Source organism: Lemur catta, unplaced genomic scaffold (genome assembly GCF_020740605.2).
Source record: "Lemur catta isolate mLemCat1 unplaced genomic scaffold, mLemCat1.pri scaffold_43_ctg1, whole genome shotgun sequence".
NCBI lineage: Eukaryota > Metazoa > Chordata > Mammalia > Primates > Lemuridae > Lemur > Lemur catta.
The window spans coordinates 1827141-1840063 of record NW_025423850.1 but is presented as its reverse complement, the minus strand read 5'-3'; the positions used below and the strand labels follow the sequence as shown (position 1 = coordinate 1840063).

Genomic DNA, 12923 nt, shown 5'->3' with positions numbered 1-12923 from the left:
AGGCTCCCAAGGACCAGGCTTGAGAGCCCCACCCACCACCTCTGCTCCTTGGATGCCTGATTCTGACTCTCATTGCAGATGCCGGCACCCAAAGGAGACGGGGTGACAGCTGGCTAGGGCTTGAACTCACTGTGTCAGACAAAAGCGCTCTGAACGCACGGGGCTCCTTCACTGTTCATTGCAACAAGTTCAGAATTCCACTTTCATGGCACGTAACACCGGGATCACATATAACCCTAAAGTACCTTTATTTGTTCTATAATTTAATAGTATACCTATAAAATAATTACATTATACTTACAGCTTTTCTTCATTTATAAAGAGAACAAAAAAACCAATTAAATACAATTTGAGCCATCAGAAGGTAAACTTTGTCCACACAACAGCCTCCAGAGGGAGCCTCACACTGCAGCATACCATATTGCTCTCATTGCTACACCCACGGCTGGGTTTAACAGAGAGTGTGCTCATGTTTGCATTCTGCAAATTCTCAGCTTCGTCTTCCCCCTATCTGGGTGGGTTCTGTGTTAGTAACATGATAGGGGCTGGCTTTGCAGTTGGGGCAGACACTCCCCTCCACTCCCCTCCTACTGCACCCCCTTAGCCTCCAGTCTGATCACGTGTCACGTGATCACACTGCCTCCCTCGCAGTGCTCCTGCTGCGCATTCTGCCACGGAGTCTGACTTGGGGTTTTCCGCTAAATGCAAAAATCAATTCTGCCCTTGGACACCCTCTCTACTTTTTCTCTCCATTCCCAGGTTCCAGCCCTTCAAGATTTCTTATTTCTGCCTCCTTGTTTCAGGCTGTGTTTACCCATTTACGAGGCCAAGCGCTTTCCAACAGCACAGGCTGCTCGGGTCTCATGGTGTTACAGAAGGGACAGGAAAGAGCCTTGCAGTGCAGAGACCTGAAATAGATCCACCAACACACCCATGCCCAATCGTGCTCTCTGGGTGAGTGTCTCTAGATCTACTGCCACTGCCTAGTGTCAGGAAGCTTCAGTCCCCAGAGACGCTGGGAGAGGGTCTCTCTCACATACTAGGGAACCGCTCCCTTGGCAGGAGCTCCCTTGGCTAGGGAGACACCAGGGAAAAGTTTGCAAAGCATGCTGACTCCCAGCAGGGGCATCTCGGTCACATTAGTCAGATTCCATACACACTACTCACAGGGAAGACTTCCTAGGACATTTTAGCAAAGGGACCCAAAGAAAGTATCATTTTGCTGGAAAATAAACTATCTCTACTTTTTTATATCAAGAGTCCACAACACGGAAACTTCAACAATCCCTTATTAAAGTGAAAGGGACCTTGGTACAGTCTATACTTTGAAAAGGAAGAGAGTTGTTTTCTGCAGGACAGTTCAACTAGATTGCTATTCTACATATTATAGTCCACCCTTCCTCCTATACCACAAAGTGACCTGACTCCTTATATTGTTAAATATCTCTTTCTTTTAACAGGATTTTTTTTTTTTTTTGCTTAGTGTCATGGCAGTGAAAATAGCAGGCCTTCTCACCCCGCATGGGCAGGCTTTTGAGTTTTGGGTTAAAACGACTCCCCTCCCGACACCCATCTGTCCCAACCCGATTTCTACATTGTGCTGCAATGCTTTAGTAGCTTCCGTGACGTAATATTCAAAGTCAAATCCGATTCCTCCCATCTCCCTGCCCAATCTAAAATAGGTGCATGGCAGTGAACTGCTGACCAGACATTATTTCTGAGTTAAAAACATCTCTGGGTAGATCATCACCTGCTGTTCTCCTTACTCAGAATTGTGCTGCAAAGCCAGAGGCAAAACATGTGAAACAATATATGGATAGGTCTATAATACTTTTTTTTTTAAACAACTCTTTACAATATAGGTCAATTATAAAACCAGCGTTAATACATAGACTTTTGTGCGTGATAATATTCTAACTGCAGCGGTAATAGCATGCACACCAGAGTTCGTCTTCAGTCCACAAAGGGGTTGGGGGGGACAGTGAGGAAGAAGGGGTGATGGTGGCTCAGGGTGGGGGAGGGTGTGGCCTGCTGTGAGCAAGGTCCCCAGGGAAGGCCACTTCGGGATCCAAGTGGCTCAAGTTGTCTTCTTGGTATCAGGTTTGCGAAGAGACCCCCTGTCCGTGGACATCTTCATGTGACTTGTCCACAGCCGCGTGACAGTGGAGGCCCAGGGCAGCCTCCGGATCACAGAGGGAGCGCGCCCAGCCCAGCCAGAGGTCCAGGGACCCGCAGGAGAGGTCTGGGGACAGCTCAGCAGAGTGACGCATCCTTCGCCCTCCGCGGGAGGGGGCGGGCCGTTGTGTCGGGGGAGGCCAGGGAACTACTCGCTTTTCCACACGGTGGAAACACCACTGCCGGACTGGCAGCGCATCACCTGCAAGGTCACTCCGACGGCTGGGTGGCGGGTGGCGGTGGTTTTCCAGCCTTTTCCTTCGGGCCTGATCCACAACCCGGTTCCGGAGGCTCTGGTGGGGCCGGGGTCGGTCAGGGACACATCGGCAAAGCTCCACTTGCGGTGGGTCCACGTGCTGGACAAGGACACCGTCAGCCCCAAGAGACGTGCTTGCCGCTGCGGGGGTGGGGACACCAGGCAGCGCGTGAGTGGGCTCGGAGGACAGGGACGGGGACGGGGACGGGGACGGGGGCGGCGCGACCCGCGGCGGGGGCGCGTGCAGAGCGGCCTGCGCCCTCGGGGACGCTCACTGCTTGTCCGAGTCGCTCGGGTTCACGGACACGCACCTGCGCTGCTTCACCTTCTGGAGTTTTCTGAGTCGGAAGGGCGGGTCCAGGCCGGGGCACTCAGCTCCGCGAGGACGGAGGTGACGCGCTGGGCCTGGCAGAAGGCGCAGGACGGGAAGGACTCCTCCTCCTCCTCCTCCTCCTCCTCCTCCACGTGCCGCGGGATGTTAGGAGTCGCCCTGGCCCGGCAGAGGGGGGGAGGACGGCGGCTGCCCCAGCCCTGCTCGCCACCGCCTGCCGCAGTGGCTGCGTCCTGCACCAGTCACTCTTGAGGTACTTGCTCTCGGTGACCACCAGGGCCTCCTGGCTGGAGGCCAGCACCTCCTGATCCGGTGCTGCCATCGCTCCGAGTTGTCGCTGCTGCCGTCCTTGGAAGGAGAGGGGATGGCGCCCGCCGGCCGGTTCTCCCGGGCTCCCGCCACCCTCACCAGCAGGGCCACCAGGAACAAGGACAGGAGAAGCCTCCGAACATCCTGCAACGAGAAGAATAGTCAGAGGGGTTGGTTGGAATGGACGATGGAGTGCGCGATCCGCGGTTTTCCTTTTAGTGCTGTAGAGTTGTTTTATTTCGAGAAGAGACAGGCGGGGCGGGGCTGACTACTGGTTGCCCAGCGGCAGGTGGAGGCGAGAAGTGACTAAATAGTACATTTGTGTACTGCTGTTGATGGCACCCAGAAAATGCCCCAAGACAAGGAGAGGGACAAAATGGTCAGCAAGTAATTTATAATACAGTTAGGAAACACACACATGTTGAACAATCACAGAATTGCAAAGCAAATGCTGTCAAGAGATAGCTCGAGCCAGTTTGCAGAAGTACCAATAATAGTTAATAACCAACATTTACTGTGTTTTAGTATGTTCTAGGTGATAGATATTTCATTTGATCCTAAAAACAGCCTGAAGTGGGAGGTGGTATTATTATCCTTACTCTATAATGAAGGAAACTGAGGCCCACAGAGGTTGAGTTATTTGCCCAAGGTCACACGACCACTGAGCAATGGCCCAGGATTTAAAGCCAGGCATCTACCTCCGGAGCCATCAAAATTAACCACTAGACATGGATATGATTAGAAAAATTAATAAGTAAAAAGTAGAAGGAAGGTGGGTGTGGTTCGCAAGTTTCTTAAAGACGAGTATTCAAGCTAGAAATGGACACAGACTAGGAAAATTGTTGCGTCTCTGCTTAGCATGACTTATAAGTAATATATAACATTTAGCACGGGACATCTGCACACAGATATTCAAATCATTCAAATGAGTCATAAATTAGATTCTCATAGTGAAAACCAATTCCTGGTAGTGAACAGAGACATTTTCCAGGTTGCATTAAAACTGTCTGATGCCAATGCAAAGCTTGCTTACAGGAATGTATTATATTTTCAGTCTTTGTGTTAGGACACTATCACACAAGTTCAACGGGGATGGGAATCGCAGAGCAATGAGTCTTACTCTGTCTGAAATGTGTCTTGTAGGAGGCAAACCGAAGTCTGACTAAAGGGAAAGATGGACTTGTAAGTTTAATTCCCACTTTCAATGTTTGTAGTTTCTTGAGTGGCCTCAAGGCACACTAGCAGTTACCCAGCAACAGAGATGACAACCGTCTCGTCTCACAGCTGTAGCTCCCGACACAGCTGTTGTCATCAGCATCGTCTTCATGTTTATTCACTCCCTCTCTGTGTATTTACCACTTACAGAGCTGAATAAACTCCCATTCCTTTTACATGCACCCCCTAAAGTGGACATGCAACAATAATCTCCCTATATGTCACTATATAGTTATAATAGTGAATATTAGTTATAATATTATATTAATCAGCCCAAAGTATAGAGAATGACTAAAATTTAATATTAAGCATGTTGAATTCCTCAAATTGTTAATAAATGTCATAAATTTATCCATGCTAATGTTAGTAGCACATATTTATTAGTTCTCAAAGCACATCAGACACTGATAGCTTCCCTTCTTGTATGAACCTATTTAATTATCAGAGTTCTATGAAGTAGGTACTACTGTTTTCTGCATTTTATGGATGAGGACTGGTTATGTGATCTTGGCAATGAGAGATTGCCAAGATCATATAACCAGTAGTATGTAAAATACTTAAATCCAGGCATCTTGGCTGTGAAATCTGAGCTGCGGGTGAGCACCGCTGCCTCTTGGCTAAAAACAGCAGCAATGGCCTAGGTTCGCACAGTCGTGGTCCTGCCAGCAACAACATCTGAATCGCCTGCAGTGCTTTAGAATGCAGACTCCAGGGTCCACCCCAAAGCATTCTGAATCAGTAGGTTGGGTGAGATCTGAGATCTGTATTTTTAAGAATTGTCTCAGGTAACTTTGATGAACACCAGTGACCCCAAATGACAGTGAGGGTGCAAAGCAAAAGCATTGGGTCTGCCTGGAGAGGGAACAGGAAGAGCATAGAAAGTGACAACTAAGCGGGTCCCTTAAAATCCTAATGGGATTCCTTAGGATGATGACACTGGCGAAAGCACGGGAGTTAGGTCACAGAGATGACAACGGGCAGTTGAGAGCAGAGAGCGGGGACAAAAAGAAAGTTTTTTCTCTCTCTCTCTTTTTTTTTTTTTTAAACAGTTTGTCCAACACAATTATTGCACTTTTAAGGCCTAGTTTTTAGAAGGCTCTTCTCATTCCTCCTTAGTTCCACACACGAGGTGTCATATGAAAATGGCCACGCTTCCAGCTGGCTCGTGGCAAGTGTCGAGTATTGGACACGCTCAGCTTACACAGCTTATTATATTTGCGGAATGACTTGTGATCTCAGTAGCCTCTTAAAAAGAAAGTATTTTGGTTCCATTTTAATGATTTCCAAAATTATTAACATCCTGGGTAAACACAACCAAGAGTTTGCGAGTCCCAGCCAGGAAAGATTGACAGAGTCAGCCGGGTCCTCAAATCCTGGTTCCAGGAACAGCTTCCCACGCGGGGTGGACGGGCTCAGAAATGCGTGCGGCCACTCAGCAGGTCCGCCTCGTCGTCGGAGAGAACGTGCTCAGACTCATTTGGGACCAAAGCTCCTATAGCCAACAGTAGTAGATGCGGCGGTTTAACAACATGCGTCCTTTGAACGCTTTCAAACTTTTCAAAGCATCACCTTTAAAAGTTGTGTCTCCCAGGAACCTAAGAAGAAAAGTAAACCTCCAATTTTCAGGAAAGGGAAGAGAGGCTGCTGAAATCTAGATGACTGGGACCACCTCAGGCTCTTCTATCCTTTCCTGTGTCTCCTTTCTTTCCTCCTTCACACCCAGCAGCAGTAACATGGCATCTCAGTGTCCAAACAGGCAAACAGGCCAGAGGCGTTCTGCCCTGGTGTCTATGAGGCTGCAGCCTCTTTTCTTCAGGGCGTTAAAGCAATGAAGCCAAGCTCCTCCTCTGCCGGCCCTTGGTGGCATAGGGTTCCTGGGGGAGAGAACAAACGTGCATGCCTCTGTCTCCAGTTCACCAACTGTCCCTGTGTGCATACGTCACCGGGCCCCTCCAGGACCTGAATTTAGTACTTTAGCATCCTGCTCTGTCCTGAATCACTTTGCTACTCAGAAAAATGGTTGGCGTACAATTAACTTTTCAAGAATGTTGTGACAACTGCCAGGAACGACAGCATGAGGATACTTCATTTTACTCTCACATCTTGTAGTTGGCTTCTAGCAGAAGAAACTCATAAATAAATGCTGTTGGTTTTATGAACCATCCTTCTGGCCTGGCGATGTTGTCACTTGGCAAGGGGTGTCAGGACTGTGAATGCTGATGGCCTGAGCAGACTGGGTTGGCCAAAGCTGGTGGTGCAGAGAGAGAGGCGGTGGAAGTGTTTTTCTCTTAAGTGAATGCCCTTGGGCCTGGCCATGGTAGATACCAGAACAGGGGCTGCAGAGGCCAAAGCAGTCGAGTATCTAGGCAGCTAAAGCATCCCAGGGCCCTTCTATCAGCCCTTCTTAGAAGTGTCAAGACCTGAAGAGGGTTCTGCCAACAGGAGCTTGAGCAATACAGTTTCCTGATTTCTAGGAAAGGCTACAGCAGTGCTGAGTCATCCTTCCTGACAGGTGAACGCAAGTGACCAAAGGCCAAGGGTACAGCTAAGCTGATGAGCTCCCTCCCAGGGTGACCTTACTGAGTTGTAGAAGTCAGGTCAAGGCAGTACGGGGCTATGCAGGAATGGGGATCGGGATGGGGCTGAGACATTTTCTGTGACCTAAGAATTCCCGGGCATCCTTGGAAGGTTGAAGGGAGGCTCCCAGGGCTGAATATTGATAGGCACACCTGGCATAAACTTGCTGTCACCACCAAAGTGAAGAAAGACTCAAACAGAAACCTCCAAAGCAAAATCCCCAACAATGTTAAACTTCAGAGATTATTTTTACGAGTTCTAATACTGCCACAGCCTCCGCTACTAAAGATACTGCATTGATGATTTGGGTTCTTAGACTGGGACAGTAATGGTCTGTCTGCCCAAATAAGTCTCTAGAAAAAGATCCGGATGTTCCCTGGCCCCAGCATCACCCTTGTAGCCTAAGATGGCTTGTCTGCTGAAACCACTTACCTCTAGAAACCGTAAACTGAGGCAAACCATGGCCCATGGATCAAACCCAACCTGAGGTCTGTTTTTGTAAATAAAGCTGTATTGGAACATAGCCACACCCCTTCATTTATGTTTTGTCCAAGGCTGCCTTGTCTCAAAAGCAGAGTGGGTGAGTAGTGGAGACAGTGACCTAACACCTGCAGTCTAAAATATGGACTTTCTGTCCATTTACAGAAAACCAGTGCCAAGTCCTGCTCCAGACTTTTTCTATCTGATTTAGTCATCACCTTCCCTTTACTGCTGGGCTCTTTTGCCAGAACAGGAGCTTTCAATTTTAACATGTATAACTATGAAATATTTCAAATGTAGAGCAAGACAGAGAATATGACACACCCTATGTACTCAACAGCAAGATGAAAACAGTGTTGATAGTTCTCATTTTTATTTTGCAATCTTTCAATTTTGCAAAAAAATAATATAGAGACTGTTAAAATATCATTCTGTTCTCATCGCTTCTCATACCCTCCGTGACATGACCAGCATCCTAAAGTCAGTCTATATCATCCCTGTTGATGTTTTCAGTGTGTATGTTTTGTGTATGACAGTCTGTTTGTATGTGTGTAATTCATTTTTTCCTAAACAGTACCACACTCTTCTTTTGCAACTTTTCTTTTCTTTTTTTTTTTTTTGAGACAGAGTGTCACTCTGTTGCCCGGGCTAGAGTGAGTGCCGTGGCGTCAGCCTAGCTCACAGCAACCTCAAACTCCTGGGCTTAAGCGATCCTACTGCCTCAGCCTCCCAAGTTGCTGGGACTACAGGCATGTGCCATCATGCCCGGCTAATTTTTTTCTATATATATATTTTTAGCTGTCCATATAGTTTCTTTCTATTTTTTTAGTAGAGACGGGGTCTCGCTCTTGCTCAGGCTGGTCTCGAACTCCTGAGCTCACACAATCCGCCCGCCTCGGCCTCCCAAGTGCTAGGATTACAGGCTTGAGCCAGCATGCCCGGCCCTTTTGCAACTTTTCTATCCAAAAAGAATGTGTTTGAGATCATCTGCACATGGATATTTGTAGGAGTCTCTACTCTCCACTGCTGAATATGAAACACAGTCAATCCATTCATCTTCCTGAGGAACAGTTGGGTTCCTTCTACTTTTTCACTATTGCTAATAGGCCTGCACTGAATATTTCTGTATGTGTTTATTTATGTCCATCTGTTAAGAGTTATTCTAGAGGAAACACCAAGAAGTGGAAATGCCGGGTCACAGGATCTGTATCACTTGAGCTTGACTAAGTTTTGCCAAGTTGCTTTCCGAGTGCTTGTACCAGCCTCCTCTGCCCTGGGTAACACGTGAGTCCCTGCTACAGCACATACCTCTAACACTCGGTGTTACCAGATTTATTACTCTTTGCCTACCTGAAACATTTGAAATGGCATCTTATGATTATTTTAATTCGCGACTCTCTGATTACATGGGGTTGTATATTAAGCTCAAATGCAGCCATCTTGTGACTGAAAAAGAATGATTGCAACTTATTCTGAATGAGAAAAATTAAAATATTAGGAAAGGAAAAATAAGAAGTTCTAACAGTAAATCTGAACTGTCATAAAAAGAATAGGAAGTGGCTCACAATTTCAAAGCAGAGAGATCAGGGGATCCCAAATGACTCAGAAGTTTGAAATCCAAATGGATTCATTGACTTTTCCAAGTGGCATTTTCTGAATGGAACATTGACTATCATTTTGTTCCAGGAGAAGCTTCATTTCATCTGGAAAAATTATATTATTATTATTTTTTTAAAGAATGTTTTCCATTTCCAAAGAAGAAATGATATTATCATTATTTACTTTGACTCTGGATAGCCAGTGTATCATTAGGGAATTTATAATCGAAGTTCTAAGTCTTTGAAGGAATGGTTGGGTTAAGTTCAAGATAGGAAATATAACACTGTGGCAAGATTGTGGCAAAGCCTTAAATTAAATAAGGAAATGGATGGGAAAGGTCTTTGAAAGCTGTGGGTTTACCCACATATAGGTTGTTTCTCTCTAGGTAAAATCCACTGGGGAATTGGAGGGAGAACATGGTTTCTGGGCCCTGAGCTGGCCATGCCGTGACCCTATGTGACTCACTCCCAGGCTTCTCCGGGTTCCCCCATGTAAAATGGTGTTAATGGCACTTGCCACCCGCTGTCTTGTGTTGCTGTCATGAGGAATGTGGCACTGAAATCAAGTCATAATCCAAGAACTCTCTGAGCAAAAAGAACCATGAGTTTTATTTGAAGGGAAGGAAGAAATTATGAGCCACCCATTAAAGATTTTATAGCCGCTGACATTGTTCTCTGCAGCCATTAGGCAGCACCTAACTTTTTTTCAAATAAAGATTTTAGACTGTTGCCCAAGTCACCAATGATACTGCAGGGATTCTGCACTCTCCAGTCCCCTTCCTCCACCTTTCTAGAACAGCACTGTGTGTTCAAGGAAAGCTATGATAGCAGGCTTCCCCTTTCCTGGGAGCAGAGAATAGATTTTCTGTCTATGTATATATAATAGACAAAATAAATTAGTGAGGCCTGTCTAAATGATTTGTGCAAAATCAAAAACATTCTGCCCATGTACTCCATCAATTTTTCCTGTTCACTCTTACTTCCGGCTACTTCATTGTTCTCATTGTGTGACAGTTCATAGGCATGGTGGCAAAGCCCATAATAAAGTCTGACAAAACTGTGCACTGTCATCCCTTTGTTCTTCCTCTAGAATTCAAGAGAAAATATCTTTTTCCTCTTTCAGTCTCAGTCTTTCAACCTCTTTTCTTGATTTTTCTTTCTCTGTTCTCCTCTTAAAGATGAATCTTCCTCCAGGATTTCTCATAACCCTTCTCATTGCTGGTATTTCTACCAAGAATTCTATTCATGCCTATGACTTCACCTACCAGCACTCTGCTCATGACTCCCAGACCCTATACTCAACTGCCTAGCAAACATTCCCCAAATGTCCTGCAGGCACCCCAAATTCTGTATGTTCCAAATCTCACCATAATTTCCCACACATCTGCTCCTCCTCTGATGGATCCTGTCTCAATGAAGAGTACAACATTTATCCTTTCACCTAAGCCAGAGAGCTGAGAGTTCAGGCAGACTCTGTTAATTTACTACCTGAGAGTCAATATCCCATTTTTCCTTTCCAACAGAACCACAATTTTGTCCAGGTATTGAGTTTCAAGTTCTTCATAGACTTTTCTACACACAATGCAGTTGAAAGTTGGTTGGTCCAACCCAATTGATCATCCTACTCTTCTTGTAAGTGATTGATTCAGGCATGGGCAATAATGCAACTGTGATGTAAGATCCAGTCTCCTGGGAAAGGGTTTTATTCCCCGACAAGAAGAGACACACCAGGAGAAATGGCTGTTCTGGTTTTGATTGTGTTTATGCAAGGATTGTGTTTATGCAAGGATTGGATGACTGAGGCTATGGCAGCCTCCATAAGGGTGGGCACATGGGATGAAAGTCAAATCTTTGCAGGGTAGACCCCAAATGGAAAGCAACTGGGTTCTTGAGTATGTTTTTAAGCCATTGAACTAAGCATTCCTGGAACTGCTTACCCTTGGACTTCATGTTTGTGAGTTAAACTCATTAGTATTTAAAGCACTTTTGTTGAGTTACTGGAGAGTATCCTAGCTTATCTTCTAACATATTAAATCCATCAACAAGACCTCATTGTCTTCCCTGCCTCATTTTTTTTTTTTTTTGGAGACAGAGTCTCCCTCTGTCACCTGGGCTAGAGTGGTGGTGTCGTCATAGCTCACAGCAACCTCAAAATACTGGGCTGAAGTGATCCTCCTGCCTCAGCCTCCAGAGTAGCTGGAACTACAGGCACACACCACCATACCTGGCTAATTTTTTTCTATTTTTTTTTTTTTATTGTAGTATAGACAGGGTCTCACTCTTGCTCAGGCTGGTCTCGAACTCCTGACCCCCAGTGATCCTCTTGCCTCAGCCTCTCAGAGTGCTAGGATTCTGCAGGCATGAGCCACCACATCTGACCCCTGCCTGAAATGTTTCTCTGACCACTGTTAGTCATTTAGGTTTCATTCCAATGCTGTTTCCTTTGTGAAACCTGCATGTTTCCTCTGCCCCTCACTTTTGCCATCGACATACCTGACTGCCTTGCTGTAGCCAGTGGACGCCGTGTAGCCACTGGGAGCCATGTAGCTCCATGTAGCTCCACATAGGGAGCTGTGTTTGCTCCCTACTGTGGTGTCAGAAATTGGAGGAAGACACCGGTATTCAATCTTTGTTTAAAATGATTTATGGTGGGTCTAGAGAATAGTTTTGAACATTTATTTTTTTATTTTTATTTTTTTGAGACACAGTCTTGCTCTATTGCTGGGGCTAGAGTGCCGTGGCATCAGCCTAGCTCATGGCAACCTCAAACTCCTGGGCTCAAGCCATCCTCCTGCCTCAGCCTCCCAAGTAGCTGGGACTACAGGCATGTGCCACCATGCCCGGCTAATTTTTTCTATATGTTTTTTAGTTGTCTGGTTAATTTCTTTCTATTTTTAGTAGAGACGGGGTCTCGCTCTTGCTCAGGCTGGTCTTGAACTCCTGACCTCGAGTGATCCTCCTGCCTCGGCCTCCCAGAGTGCTAGGATTACAGGCGTGAGCCACCGTGCCCGGCCTAGTTTTGAATGTTTATTAAGGTATGAATGAATGAAAGACTGGATGATTGAATATGTTTTACCTACACTGGCAGAGATGTGATTTTTTTTTTATTTTTAAAAACTATCAATAAGAGCTTAAAACTGGGTTAACTTTTCAGTAGGTGTGATACTTTCAGTAGGTGTGAGCCTTTCATCATAATGATTTAATACACATCTAGGCTCAAAATCCGAAGTAAACATAAGGATTAAAAATGGAATATTTGAAAAAATCAAACAAACCATTGCGTATGATTCAGCAACAATAATTTTTGCAGGTCCTTATCTTCCTTCTCTTCCCCAGGTTGTCTGCTCCTCTTTATTTCTTCAACCACCAACTCAATACTCTTTCCTATCTCTCATCTTAACTAGGCCAGCAATTCTCTGTGGTAAATGGTCTTCAAACTAGCATACGTCTAACCCTGGGGGTTACAGACAGGCTTTCCAAGGAGTGTGTGTTCAAGTGTATGTAGTATTAGAGGAATCAGTGTATAAACCCTCAACCTCTGTGTGTTCCTTCGCTTCCAAGAGATCTGCTTGGGAAGGTGCCCACCATGGGACAAACAGGTTCTCCTTTCCTGCTTCGTTCGTGTTCTCTTCTTTCGCTTTACAAAAGAGAGGGGCAGCTGCCATCCCACCCACTCTTATGGGGGTGTACAGCCTGAGATACGACAAAGGCTTTAGGGTGCAAAGCAAAGGGACAATTCTAAGCATTGTTACCCTCACTAAAAAGTAAATGACAAATAAATCTTTTTGCTAGTCAAGTCATTTCTAATAATTTGCTTTAAATCAAAATTGAAAAAGAATCTAATTACATTCACAGGTGATATCTCATCAATGATCTATATGTGATTTTTCACATGTAAGTTTGAAGGATTTTAAGAAATCAAGACATTGCTCTTAGGAAAACACATTTCTATGCCTATAATCCCAGTGCTTTGGAAAGCCAA

At 45.6% G+C, this 12923-nt stretch overlaps 1 pseudogene; it reads right to left on the bottom strand.

The window, feature by feature from the left end:
* Positions 1–2702: 2702 nt before the first annotated feature.
* On the bottom strand, positions 2703–11506 carry LOC123629782 (annotated as a pseudogene).
* Between the last annotated feature and the right edge of the window lie 1417 nt (positions 11507–12923).